Genomic DNA, 12,115 nt, shown 5'->3' on the forward strand with positions numbered 1-12,115 from the left:
AACTTTGAGCTCCAAGCAAAGCTTGATAAAGCACTGATAATTAGAGGCCTGCAAACTGTTTGCTGATGAACTTTGGAAGTAAAAGTACAGACAGCTATAGAAGACACAGGACACGAGATGGGTTCATTATTTCTTTTGAGTTCCATGTAACAATCCGTAACTCTGTAATTAATGAATGTGCTGAAGGACAAAAAGAATCAGGAGCTGCAAGTAAAGCTTGATGAAAGACCGCACACAAATGAAGAGTTTCTTCAAGAAAAAAGGCTACAGGAGATAAAACAGAAGGAAATGGATTTCAAGCTCCAGGACATGGAGAAACACAACAAAGGCTTGCAAATCAAGCTTAATGAAGCTCTGCAAAAAATGAAAGAACTCCTCCAAGAAAAACAACAACAGGACATGAAGCAGTGCAAACTCCAAGGCATGGAGGAAAAATACAAAGCGCTTCAGGTAAAACTTGATAAAACACTGAACAAAAATAAAGAGTTGCTTCAAGAACAAAAGCAACAAGAAATTAAACAGAAACAAACGGACTGCAAGCTTGAAGACGTGCAGGAAAAATACACAGCGCTGAAAATGAAACTTGATAAAGCACTGCAAAGAAATAAAGATTTCCTTCAAGAGAAAGAACAGCAAGACATGAAACAGAAACATCTGGATTGCAAACTTCAGAACATCGAGAAACACAACGAAGGCTCGCAAGTAATGCTTGATGAAGCTCTGCAAAAGAATAAAGAAATCCTTGAAGAGAAAGAAAAACTGGACCAGAGAGACACGCAGTGCCAACTCCAAGGTGTGCAGGAACAATACGGAGCGCTACAGGTAAAGCTTGATGAAACACTGCACAAATATCAAGAGCTGCTTCAAGACCAAGAACAACAGGAAATAAAGCAGAAAGAAGACAAAGAAATTCTCCAGGACTTTGAGAGGAAAAACCAAAACCTGCAAGAACTTTATAACAAACTGAACTACAAAACACCTGAACTGGAAGAGGAAAAGGAAAAACTGCAAAACCAATGCTCAGAGATGCAGAGTAAGCTCAATGACATGCTGAGAAAAAACACAGAAGTCGAGGAACTTTCAGACAACGTGAAGTGCAAAAACACTGAGATACAGGTGCTAAAGCAACAACTAGAGAAAACAAACGAAGACCTGCAGTGTTCACTTCAAGAAATCGAGAGCAGAAGTCAGCAGTTGGAAGACACACACAACAAATTACAACAGAGTTATACAGAGCTGCACGAGGCAAAGCTAATGCAGGAGGCAACATCTAAAGAAATGAAAGAAAGGCTCGAAGACAAACAAGCCAAATTAGAAGAAGTGGAGAAAACATGCAAGAGACTTGAGCAGGAGAATGCAGAAACAATCGATCAGTTGAGAACCCTCATCCTAGAGAAAAAAGTGCTCGTGGAAAAGCTCATGGAAAAGAAGAAAAAACGCTTCTGCTTCTTCTGGAGGAGGGACACTCCTGCTTTTTCTACTTTTTCTACTTTTTCTACTGCTAATGTCACCTCGTCTGTTCCATCTTAATTTTCACCTCTCCTCTCCCTTTCTCTCCCTTTCTCTCCTGACACCTCTCCCTCCCCTGTCTCCCTTTAACTGCTATCACCTGTCCCATCTCCCTCCCCCCCCCCCCCCCCCTCTCTTTTCACCCTCACCCCCCAACCAGTCCCGACAGTTGACTGCCTCCTCTAGAGCCTGGTTCTGTCATAGGTTTCTTCCTTTAAAGGGAGTTTTTCCTATCCACTGTCGCACCTAGTGCTTGCTCAGAGGGGATTGTTGGGGTTTTCTCTCCTCTATCTCTTTCCTCCTTTCTATCCCTTTCCTTTACCTTCTTCTTTAAAACCCCTCCCCCCTTTCTATTTCCTCAATAATTTAATAATAAACACAATTGGCAAAATTTTAAAAAGTCAGATCAATGTCTTCATTCAAGAATGAATTGTCTTTGTCACCGGGTCATGTGTATTTTGTGTTTTCCTCGGGCTGGTGATCCTTACAGTTGTTGAGCCCAAGAGTCCAGATTTTTAGTGTTTTAATCACATTTAGTGTTACATTTTAGATCACAACAAAAGGATATCCACAATTTAGGATTCAGGCATTTGTCTTTTTCAATATCATAATCATTCTATGATTGAGTCGGTTACAGAAGCAGCAGTTAGCAGCAATAACTTCAATTCATCAACATTTGCAAGCATTTCTTTATACACAGCATTTCTGTCAGGTTGAGGTCTGGACTTCCATGCAGTAGATTTGCTGCTGTGCTTGGGCTCATTATCCTGTTGCATGGCCTAATTTAGGAGAAGCTTTAGCTGTTGGACAGACGGCCTCACATTTGACTCTAGAAAACTTTGGCATACAGAGGAGTTCGTGGACTGCAAGGTGCTTATTGCTTGTGTCTGCAGAACAAGCTCAAATCACCACAATTGAACCAGCGTACTTGACAGTGGATTTGAGGTGTTTGTGCTGTGTTTGATTTTTGCTGAAGTTACTGCTGTGCATTATGACCAAACCTCCACTTTAGTCTCATCTTTTAAAAATATGTTGCTCCAGAAGCTTTCAAGGGCAAATTTGCAAACCTCAACTGAGTTGTTGTGTTCTCTTTAGAGACAAGAAGCTTTCTCCTGGCGGCCCTTCCAGACCAACCATACTTGTTTTGTCTTTTTCTAATTAAACTGTCTTGAACATTAACATGCTGTTTAAGGCCTGTAGAGGCTCAGATGCAGCTCTTGGGTATTGTGCAGTTTCTGTGAGCACTGAACAGTCTTTGTGGTGGATCTGAATGCTCCAGACTAGCAAACTTGCTCATGGTCAGTTAATCAAGTGCATAGAGCCCTGTGATGAATTTTCACATTTACTCTGTGAATCTTCATTCTTCTAGCTAGTCTTTACTCTTCTAGAAGCTTTCTTTGCTCAGACGTCTGCAGCATTGAATCTATGTCTTCTCCACTGCTATTCCAAACAAGGTGCTGATGCAGGGGTCATTAGCACAGTAAGATTTAAGTGCACAAAATGTTCACATCATAATAGTAATAATAATTAGAGGAGAGTATTATGTAGTCCAAGAAGTGTGTGGAGAAGTTTTCAGTGCAGAGGAGGGAACCATGGTGTTCAGGAGCCAAACTGCTTTGGGGGAAAATGCTATTGCACAATCTTGCCGACCTGCTCCTGATGACGCAGTCGTCTTCTGGAGGGAAGTGTGGTAAACAGTTGATGGGAAGGGTGATGCGGGTCAGCCATGATGCTAGTGGCTTTCCCAGTGAGGTGTAAATATCCTGTAGACTGGGTAGAGAGCTGCCAATAACACGCTGTGCGGTCCACACAATCCTCTGGAGGGCTCTGCGATTGGACGCATGACAGTTTTCATACCAGACTGTGATGCAGCGGGTTAGGATGCTCTGCATGGTACCTCTGTAGAAAGTATTAAAGATGGGTTTGGGGATGTGCACCTTCTTCAGTCGTCTCTTAAAATGCAGTCGCTGCTGAGCTCTTTTAGTCACTGATTTGGTGTTGCTGGTCCAGGACAGGTCCAGGGGCGGATCTAGAGAAATTTTTCCAGGCTGGCATGGAAATCAAATGGGATGGCAAAATCAAAGCCTTGTTTTAAAGACATATGCAGGTGTTACATATGATTAATATACATTAAGCATATGTTTCATATAAATATGGTCTATAACTTAATTATTTTCTATAGCCCACATAATTAAACATTTCAGTTACATAAAATGTGTGTACTGTATAGCCTGTATAATAAATAAATATGTAACCAATAAGTATAAAATCCAGAAAGCTACACAACACTGGGCGGGGGCTCATTTCCAAACACAAGTCTAACTTAAGTTTCATACTGTTTTTGTTAGAAAAAAATCAAATTGTACTGACTACTACTACTGCCAGAAAGCTGCACTGTCACAAACAATTATTGAAACCTCATTTTTCATGATTTGTTGGGTCAATATTCTGAGGTCCAAAATATAATTGGCCATTTTTGGCTGCTTTTGATTGTTGTTGTTTTTTTACCTTGTCTTTCTTGGTATCATTCTTTTCAGCACAACCTCACACGTCCAAATTTACAGTTATTAAAACAACTGGTCTGAAATCACACAAACACATAAAACCCTAGTAGTAGTTATATTTTCTCTTTACTATAAAAACCACAGACATGTTTAGTAAATTATTTTCATAACTTGAAATGCAAATATAAGTGGTAATTATTTTAAATTAAAATTAAACAAAAATTTTGTAAATAATAAAGTTATATACAACTATTCATCTAAAAATGCAGGCAATGCATCTGGGGTTCTTATTTTTATTTTTTTGCACAGCCATTTTAAAAATACTACAACAATCAGGTGTCACAATAAGACGCCCCACAAATTATTTGTGCCAGTAAAAAAAAAAAAAAGTCAACCACAAGACAGAGAAGAACATCACAGGGAGAAACCCAGCAGGCCTGACAGCAGGTGTATCGCTCATTCTGTTTTCCACCTGGAGACAGGGTTCACACGGCATTCTGCCTGTGTAACTTGTGTAACTACACAAGTTAACACAATTCAATTCAATTCAATTTTATTTATATAGCGCCAAATCACAACAAAAGTCGCCTCAAGGTGCTTCATAGATACAGAGAACAACCCAACAATCATATGACCCCCTATGAGCAAGCACTTGGGCGACAGTGGGAAGGAAAAACTCCCTTTTAACAGGAAGAAACCTCCAGCAGAACCAGGCTCAGGGAGGGGCGGGGCCATCTGCTGCAACCGGTTGGGGTAAGAGAAGGAAAACAGGATAAAAGACATGCTGTGGAAGAGAGACAGAGGTTAATAACAGATATGATTCAATGCAGTTAACTCATACTGAGTGAGAAAGGTGACTGGAAAGGAAAAACTCAATGCATCATGGGAATCCCCGGCAGCCTACATCTATTGCAGCATAACTAAGGGAGGATTCAAGGTCACCTGGTCCAGCCCTAACTATATGCTTTACCAAAGAGGAAAGTTTTAAGCCTAATCTTGAAAGTAGAGATAGTGTCTGTCTCCCGAATCCAAACTGGAAGCTGGTTCCACAGAAGAGGGGCTGTAGTCGCAAATTTTGAAGCCATCCTGATAATCTTCTTCCACCAACGATGTGGAGATCCAACCCTTTTAGATCCAATTAAAATCAAGACAGTCAAAAAGATGCTCTGTAAAAGAGTAGAAAAAATAGATACAGACATGTGCTGCATGAAAGACGTTAGGGAAGGTTAGTTAGCTGGAGAGCGAGTTAGGCAGGAGAACTCTCAGCAGCATTAACTGCCCTGTTACTGCACCACCTTAATAAACCATGGTGAAGCAAAATGTCTTGTGCTTAAGACTCTACATGAAAGTTAAAATATATATGTTCAGTGCACATAGATATATAGTGTATAGTTATACATATCACACAAAAATCCACCACATCCCCCCTTGTGGTACCTGGAGGTACCACCTAAAAAGACCCAATGACTAAAGAAGAACAAAAATCGTGAAAACGAATGCGTGCGCTGTTTTTTTGCTAACATACTTTAAAGCAAGCTCTAAATAGAATATAAGAATTTGTATAAAGATCCCACACAGTTGTTGCTCTATTGAATAAACCCCAGAAACCTCATAGTCATCAACATAACATTCTTCCAACGCTTCATTTCTCTTAGTCAATTAATTTAAGACTAATTGATTCCTCTTCATTTGCAAATCATACTACACAGTATCCTTATCAGAATACTCAAGAAACTTAAAACTAGCCTAATTACAGTAAAATGAAAGTGAGGCATGAAACACATCAGCAGAGACACATAATACATACACGGATTACACAACACCATATGTGACATTAAAAATAATACAATAAAACAATTAATTCCCAATTTTGGATTTCATCTTGGTCAGGTTCAACTTCTTTTTCTGAACAACTTCTCAGTGTGGGCTTTGAAATGTTCTTTGATCATCACTTCATCTTCTTCATCCGACATAAACCCACCAAGAGCATTCTCTTTGTGGGCCGGTACTGCTCACCCGAGTAAACACGAGCTGACATTGACATGAATTAAACATAAAACATTATATACAGTATAAGATTTTGTAAGGTAAACCTAGTTCATACAAATGAAGTAAAGAAAAGTTATTAAAACAAAACGTGCCTTGCTGTTTATTCTTTCAGTGTCCCACAGTAGCACATTTCCTGCTAGGAAAATGTCAGAAGTCACATCATTTCTGTAAATTGGGAAGTAACTGTAATACATCAAGTCACCTCTGTCTCTTGTTACCAGGACTTTTTAAAATGAATGGTACAACATGGAAAGAGGCCCTACACAAGAGTTTAGCTTTGAGCTCAATATGCGATGATCCTTTCAGCCATGACATCTCTGACATGGGAAACCAGGGAATTTGATTAGAAAATGGTGAAGGATTTTCTTTTCAGTTAGAAACTGGATTTGTGTAACATGGTGGTGAAAAGCCCCCAAAGAAAGCAGCATATGATCAGTCGCTATATTGCATTTAATACAAACGTCCTTCGTGTATCCTTTGAATACAGAACAGATCATTTCTGATATCTATGAGTAAACCCAACGAGCACGTGTCCCAAAAGACCCCACAGTGTTTTTATCTGGCTTTTCCCTGACAGTTAGTGGACACTGACAGATGTGTGCTGAATATGAAAGGAAACAAAAGAACTAAAGAAGGTTTGCAGTGTTAAAAACAAGAACTACATGAAGGTTGTTTCATCCTGCTGTAACTTATGACAGAAGCATCTATTGTTTGTTTTTTCATTTATTTACACAAAGACAGATGTTGAAATAACAGGAGTAACAGTTTAATTCAATTGAAATCGGTCCAATCGTCTATAGTGAAATTATTGTTTTTCATTAGTTGGCAAAAGATGGGGGTTGTTGACGGCAATTCAGTGAATGCAACAGGGGAGGACGCCAGTTTGGATGGAGGGGAATCAGCAGGACAGATGAGATTTTGTTTAGGAGTCGAGTAGTTGTGTGAATGAGGAGAGGAGAGCACATTAGACTGCTGAGAGACGGGGAGGTAGTCAAGCACTGACCACATGTCTTCTTGGATTTCAGCAAAACAGATGGGCTCATCTCGGTCTTGGAATAATTCAACTCGGGGTTGAACTGATGCAGTTTGAGAGGCATCTACAGGAGAGGCAGGGGTGGGTGAGGGCTGCTGAGACTGCGCAGTGATGGGGAGGGGGTCGAGCTCTTCCAGCACTGACAGCAGTTCTTCCTCACTTCCCATCTTCATCCTGAATGTGTTCACTGACAGGTGTTGCCAGCTGTGGTGGCTTGTCTCGCGCTCAAAGAGGACAAAATAGAGAACAATACAGTGTTCAGCTGCCTGGCTGTGCTTTACACACAGCCCTGCTCTGGTACACCCACTATGCCGGCCTTTGTACACTCTCTCCATCTAATGATAGAGAGGAAGGATACATTCACTACTTCTAGCCTCCACTATTCAAATTGAGTATTTTCACAGTGTCCTAAAAGCTTCCTGAAAAGCCTTTACACTATTTTCCAAAACGCTGCATCCAGAGCACAGTCAGGGACTGGAAGGAGAGAGTATATTTCCCCCATATGGACTTCTCTCTTCATTGGCTCCCAATTAAATCCCAAATAAAAATCCAAATACTTGCCCTCACACACACAAGGTCTTGAATAATCACCCCCAATTTTGTCTACAAGATCTCACAGTGCCATATCATCCCAACAGAGTGCTTTGCTCTCAGACTGCTGTCTTCCGAGGGGATTTAAAAGTACAATGGAAGGCAGAGCCATCACTTTTCAGGCCCCTCTCTGTGGAACCAGCTCCCACTTTGTATTCGGGACACAGACACTTGCTCTCATTTTTTAATTAAGCGTGAAACCTTTTTGCCAAAGTCCAATAACTAGAGAGAGGAGCCAAAGACGTCCTCGTCCCAGATTCGTCCCAAGACAGATTCACACCTATTCGCACCTTGTCTGCTGTGACCTGAAGAACTCGCGTGACCATTGCGACTCTCAAGGTGCTAAAAATCACACAAGAGTTTAAATGCGTGAGAGGCCACACTTGAGTAGCAAAGAAGCTTAGCTGATGAGATTAAATGTGCAGTTGCATGAAAGCACTAGTCTTTTTAGTGATCTACCTTTTGACCAGTTTAGAACCTGACAAGCGAGTAATCACAATGCCCACCTTGTTAATTGTCCTGAAAGCTTCATAAGCCGGACAATGACTCAGTGATGTTGCAGTTTTTCACAGCGATGGTGGTATAGTGGCGAGCATAGCTGCCTTCCAAGCAGTTGACCCGGGTTCGATTCCCGGCCATCGCAGTTGCTTCTCGCAGTGCTGTTCAAGCATGTGGGCTGCGTACTGTTTTACAGTAAAAACGTTCTCCGCTCTTTCTGCAAAGGCTTACAATGTCAGGCCAGGTGCATTCTTCATCGGCCTCGCTGCTACCGTTTGCTGTGGAAAGACACTGTTCACACAGGCTTTGAGTTCTCATCACTTCATACATATACCTTCTTACATGAAACTGTGATTGGACACGCTACTTCTTCATAAAGACACCCAGTCCCACTTTAAATATTGTGCTGAATGTTTGGAATGAAGATAACATTTTACTAACCATGTACTGATCAGCTCTTTGCGGTGGCAAAATCATCAGCTGTGTGTGTTACTGTTCATGCAAACAAGCAAGCTAATGTCAGCCAGCTAGCTTCAACCGCAGCTGTGCTGCACCGATCTCACGGAACTGCAAAACCACAAGCTTTCTCACCAAAGTCATGCAGCTACCGCATTTACAATCCAGCGTGGCCGTTGTTGTGCACATCCTACTTGAAAGACGTGTGGCGTAGGACTTGGAAGACGTATGTCTTTCAAGTATGTAGCTCCAAAACCAAATGTGGTTGTTGTGGCCGAGCGGTCAAGGCGATGGACTCGAAATCCATTGGGGTCTCCCCGCACAGGTTCGAATCCTGTCGACAACGGTCAGCTGTTTTGCGGCAGTCCAGACGTTGATTTGAGAAGAAGCCACGGCATGGAGTTCACCTGAGAAGGTGCCAGGAGAAAGAGCCAGGCCTTTGCTTGTGAAAATAGAGCACGCAGAAGCAATGGACCCAGCTATGTCCTGACAAAATTAGGCACATATTCAGTAAACATGGCATCCTTCAATTGCTCTCTTAGCCACCCCAGACGTGTAGTCATCCAGGATCCTGTCTGAGTACCGCCAATGACTGATGCGTCTGACAAATGCTGATTGCTTTGCAAGAGGATCGGGATTGGAGGGACAGCGGATTTCACCGGGAATGGGACAACAGCAGAAATAGCTTCAAACATCAAACATTACTGCATGAAAAGCACATGTTTGGATTAAAAATTAGGCCTATATAGCTGCTGGTTCCAGCTTAAGCAATATGTTAAAAATACTAAATTCTTCATTGATTTGAGCTGTGGGGTTTGCTATACACTGGCAGAAAATTGTAGAGTAAATGGTGAAAACGAACAAACCAAATAACAAGATCCTTGAATTCCATCTTTTTTATTAACAGAAACTCCAACAAATTTGTGCCCAATTGATGATGTTTGGGACATGAAAAGTCCAGTCCAGCAGGTGGCGGTAATGCGCCTTAAAGCTTTAACCGCCAAAAAATACAAGAGCAGAAGAAGAAGAAGCCGAGTTCCCGCTTTATGGCGTTTTTCTCTCCGATTAATATTAATATTAATCCGAGTCTAGTTAATCTTGAGTTTAGCTCCTGAATGAGGCTTTCTGTTGCTCTCCTCGGTGTCTCTTCTCAAGTTTTTGTGAACAAGTTGGAAAAAAAAAATCTGACTAAATTGACTCAAGCTGCTTTAAACTAATTTACAGAAAGATATCAGCAAAAGGTTGTGAAACACAGAGAAGAAAAGAATTTTATTAGAAGAAAGCTTTTAAATGAGCTCATTGTAATCAGAGTTTGTGTTGTTTTATTAGTCTGTTATTAAGGCTACTTAGCATCTCTGTGGCACCTGCACAGCTTATGAATGCAGCTTGCTAACTAAGCTAGCTAGCGCCACCCTTCTTCCATATAAGGTCACTTCCGGCTCCAAAAGACCCAACATGTTGGCGGTAAAAGTGCTATAATGAAATACATTTATGAGAAATGTAAAAATAAATGTGTTCCAGGCTAAAACACAGCTGCCTTTATCAGCGCAAAGTTGTGATGAGGCTTACTCAGATGATGGCTCAGATTTCTACACCCACTCGGATATACAGATGAAATCAAGACAAGTACATCAATACAAAAATTCACAGGATTGTTCAAAAAATAATAAATTGCATGAATATAGGAAATCTTCCTCTCAGTGACTGAGTTGTCTCATTGTGTCCTCATTTTTTATAAATCAAGGCCTGAGTAACCCAACCTTAAGTCTTCATTAAGGTTTTTGTCACATAGATAGAAAATAAACTCAGAGATTAAGCGGCTGTTATAAACAGAGTGATTAGTTTATGTAAAAAATGTAGTTTGTTGTTGTTCTGGTTTACGTGCTGAAAATGGTTTTATTTGTGTATGTTCAATGTGTTAGACTTGTACATAGTTAAATATATGATCAAATAATGTTGAATCCTGGATATGGATTTGTAAGCAATGAAATTTGAAATAAGGGGGTAGGAACAAGAAAACTTCATCCTACTCCTTTTCGAGCACACACATTCTGTAGACATAGATATTTACATGAAAACTTGATGATTTTTAAGTTTTATTTTTATTTTTTTCTGTTGTTATTTCAATTATATTTGCATGTTTGAAATAAATTTTATCTATCTATCTATCTATCTATCTATCTATCTATCTATCATTTCTCACGGCACACGTATATTGTCGGGTTTTTTCTTGGCCAGGGCATATTTTAAAGAGGAATTGCTCTCCTGGTACTGGTGTGCCATACTGCTGAATTTGGTATCGGTGTTCAAACCTTTTGTGTTTGTTTCAAACAAGTTGTCCACCCAAGGAAGCTAAAATGTGTTCTGTGTGTTCTCAGATGAACATATAAGACACTTTGACTCTTCAGTGCAGTGTGGAGCTTAACAAAGTTCTGTTTTGTGTCCCAGCTGATCAGGAGGAGGAGAAGAGTCTGACGGAGCAGCAGAGGAAATTTCAGCTACTTGGACTCAGCTCAGCCACTGCAGAGAAAACAATGAGCTCAACACAGAAGGTGACAGATACTAGTGTTAAGAAATACTCCATTAAAAGCTGAAGTACTGATACAGTATGTATATTTTATGCTAAACTAAGTGAACCTTGTGCAATATTAATGTAATGTAGAAATAATGTATACAATGTATACAATGCCTACATCTTAGACGGTGACGTTGCCTCTAAACATCAAAATGAGCAGGAAGATGTTAAAGTGGGATTCAGCAGGATTCAACCCTAAAATCAGCTGTAGTGGCTCAGTGTGGGGAAAAGGGTCACAGCTCACAATCATTTTTATTGAGAGCTCCAGTAGATTTTTTTTAATGTACAGGCTGTGATCAGCTGACCTGCTGCTCTCTGTGAATTCATCCAGATGTCTGCAGATGTTTCATGAGTTGTCCTGGCTGATTTCCTTTCTCTACACTGACAGTACACTGTCTTTATATTAGACACTAAACTGTTGGTATGTGGGTGGAGCTCAGTGAATGAATGTCAGCATCATGAGCTTAAGTTTAAGTTAATCTCTGCTACACTTGATGTAATCTAACTCTGACATGAGCACCACAGTCACTGTGCACCAGTCACACACTGTTCTTTACTTAAATCCATCACATTACAGTAAACTTGCCTGCTTATCCTGCACTAACCTGCAGAGGATTTTACTGCAGTCTTTACATCACATTGTGAGACAAACTGCACACAAACAGTTTGTGTGTTTACTGATGTTTGTTGGGCTGATAGAATCGCTGCATTTGAAATTACCTGCCACGTAAAAAATATTACTCCATTTATTCTCGCTCGTCTTCTGTATTGCTAACTAGATGTTGAAATACCGCGACCGCAACTTATCAGCACCTGCAGTCGTTCAGGTTCTGGTGGTGTTTGGTGCCACACTCCACCTTCAGGTTTAAAACTAGTGTTAATGGAGGGAGTTTGAAGCTT

At 40.6% G+C, this 12,115-nt stretch overlaps 2 non-coding genes across 2 annotated transcripts; both read left to right on the plus strand.

Moving 5' to 3' along the window:
• The first annotated feature begins 8,257 nt into the window (after positions 1–8,257).
• trnag-ucc (transfer RNA glycine (anticodon UCC)) lies at positions 8,258–8,329 on the plus strand. Its single transcript has one exon. It is a non-coding gene; the product is annotated as a tRNA-Gly (tRNA).
• A 575-nt stretch (positions 8,330–8,904) lies between these two features.
• On the plus strand, positions 8,905–8,986 carry trnas-cga (transfer RNA serine (anticodon CGA)). Its single transcript has one exon. It is a non-coding gene; the product is annotated as a tRNA-Ser (tRNA).
• The last annotated feature ends 3,129 nt before the right edge of the window (positions 8,987–12,115 follow it).

The sequence above is a fragment of the Mchenga conophoros genome, linkage group LG9, assembly GCF_057382185.1.
Source record: "Mchenga conophoros isolate Kocher_MC1m ecotype Shallow Benthic linkage group LG9, M_conophoros_male_GT1.1, whole genome shotgun sequence".
Taxonomy (NCBI): domain Eukaryota; kingdom Metazoa; phylum Chordata; class Actinopteri; order Cichliformes; family Cichlidae; genus Mchenga; species Mchenga conophoros.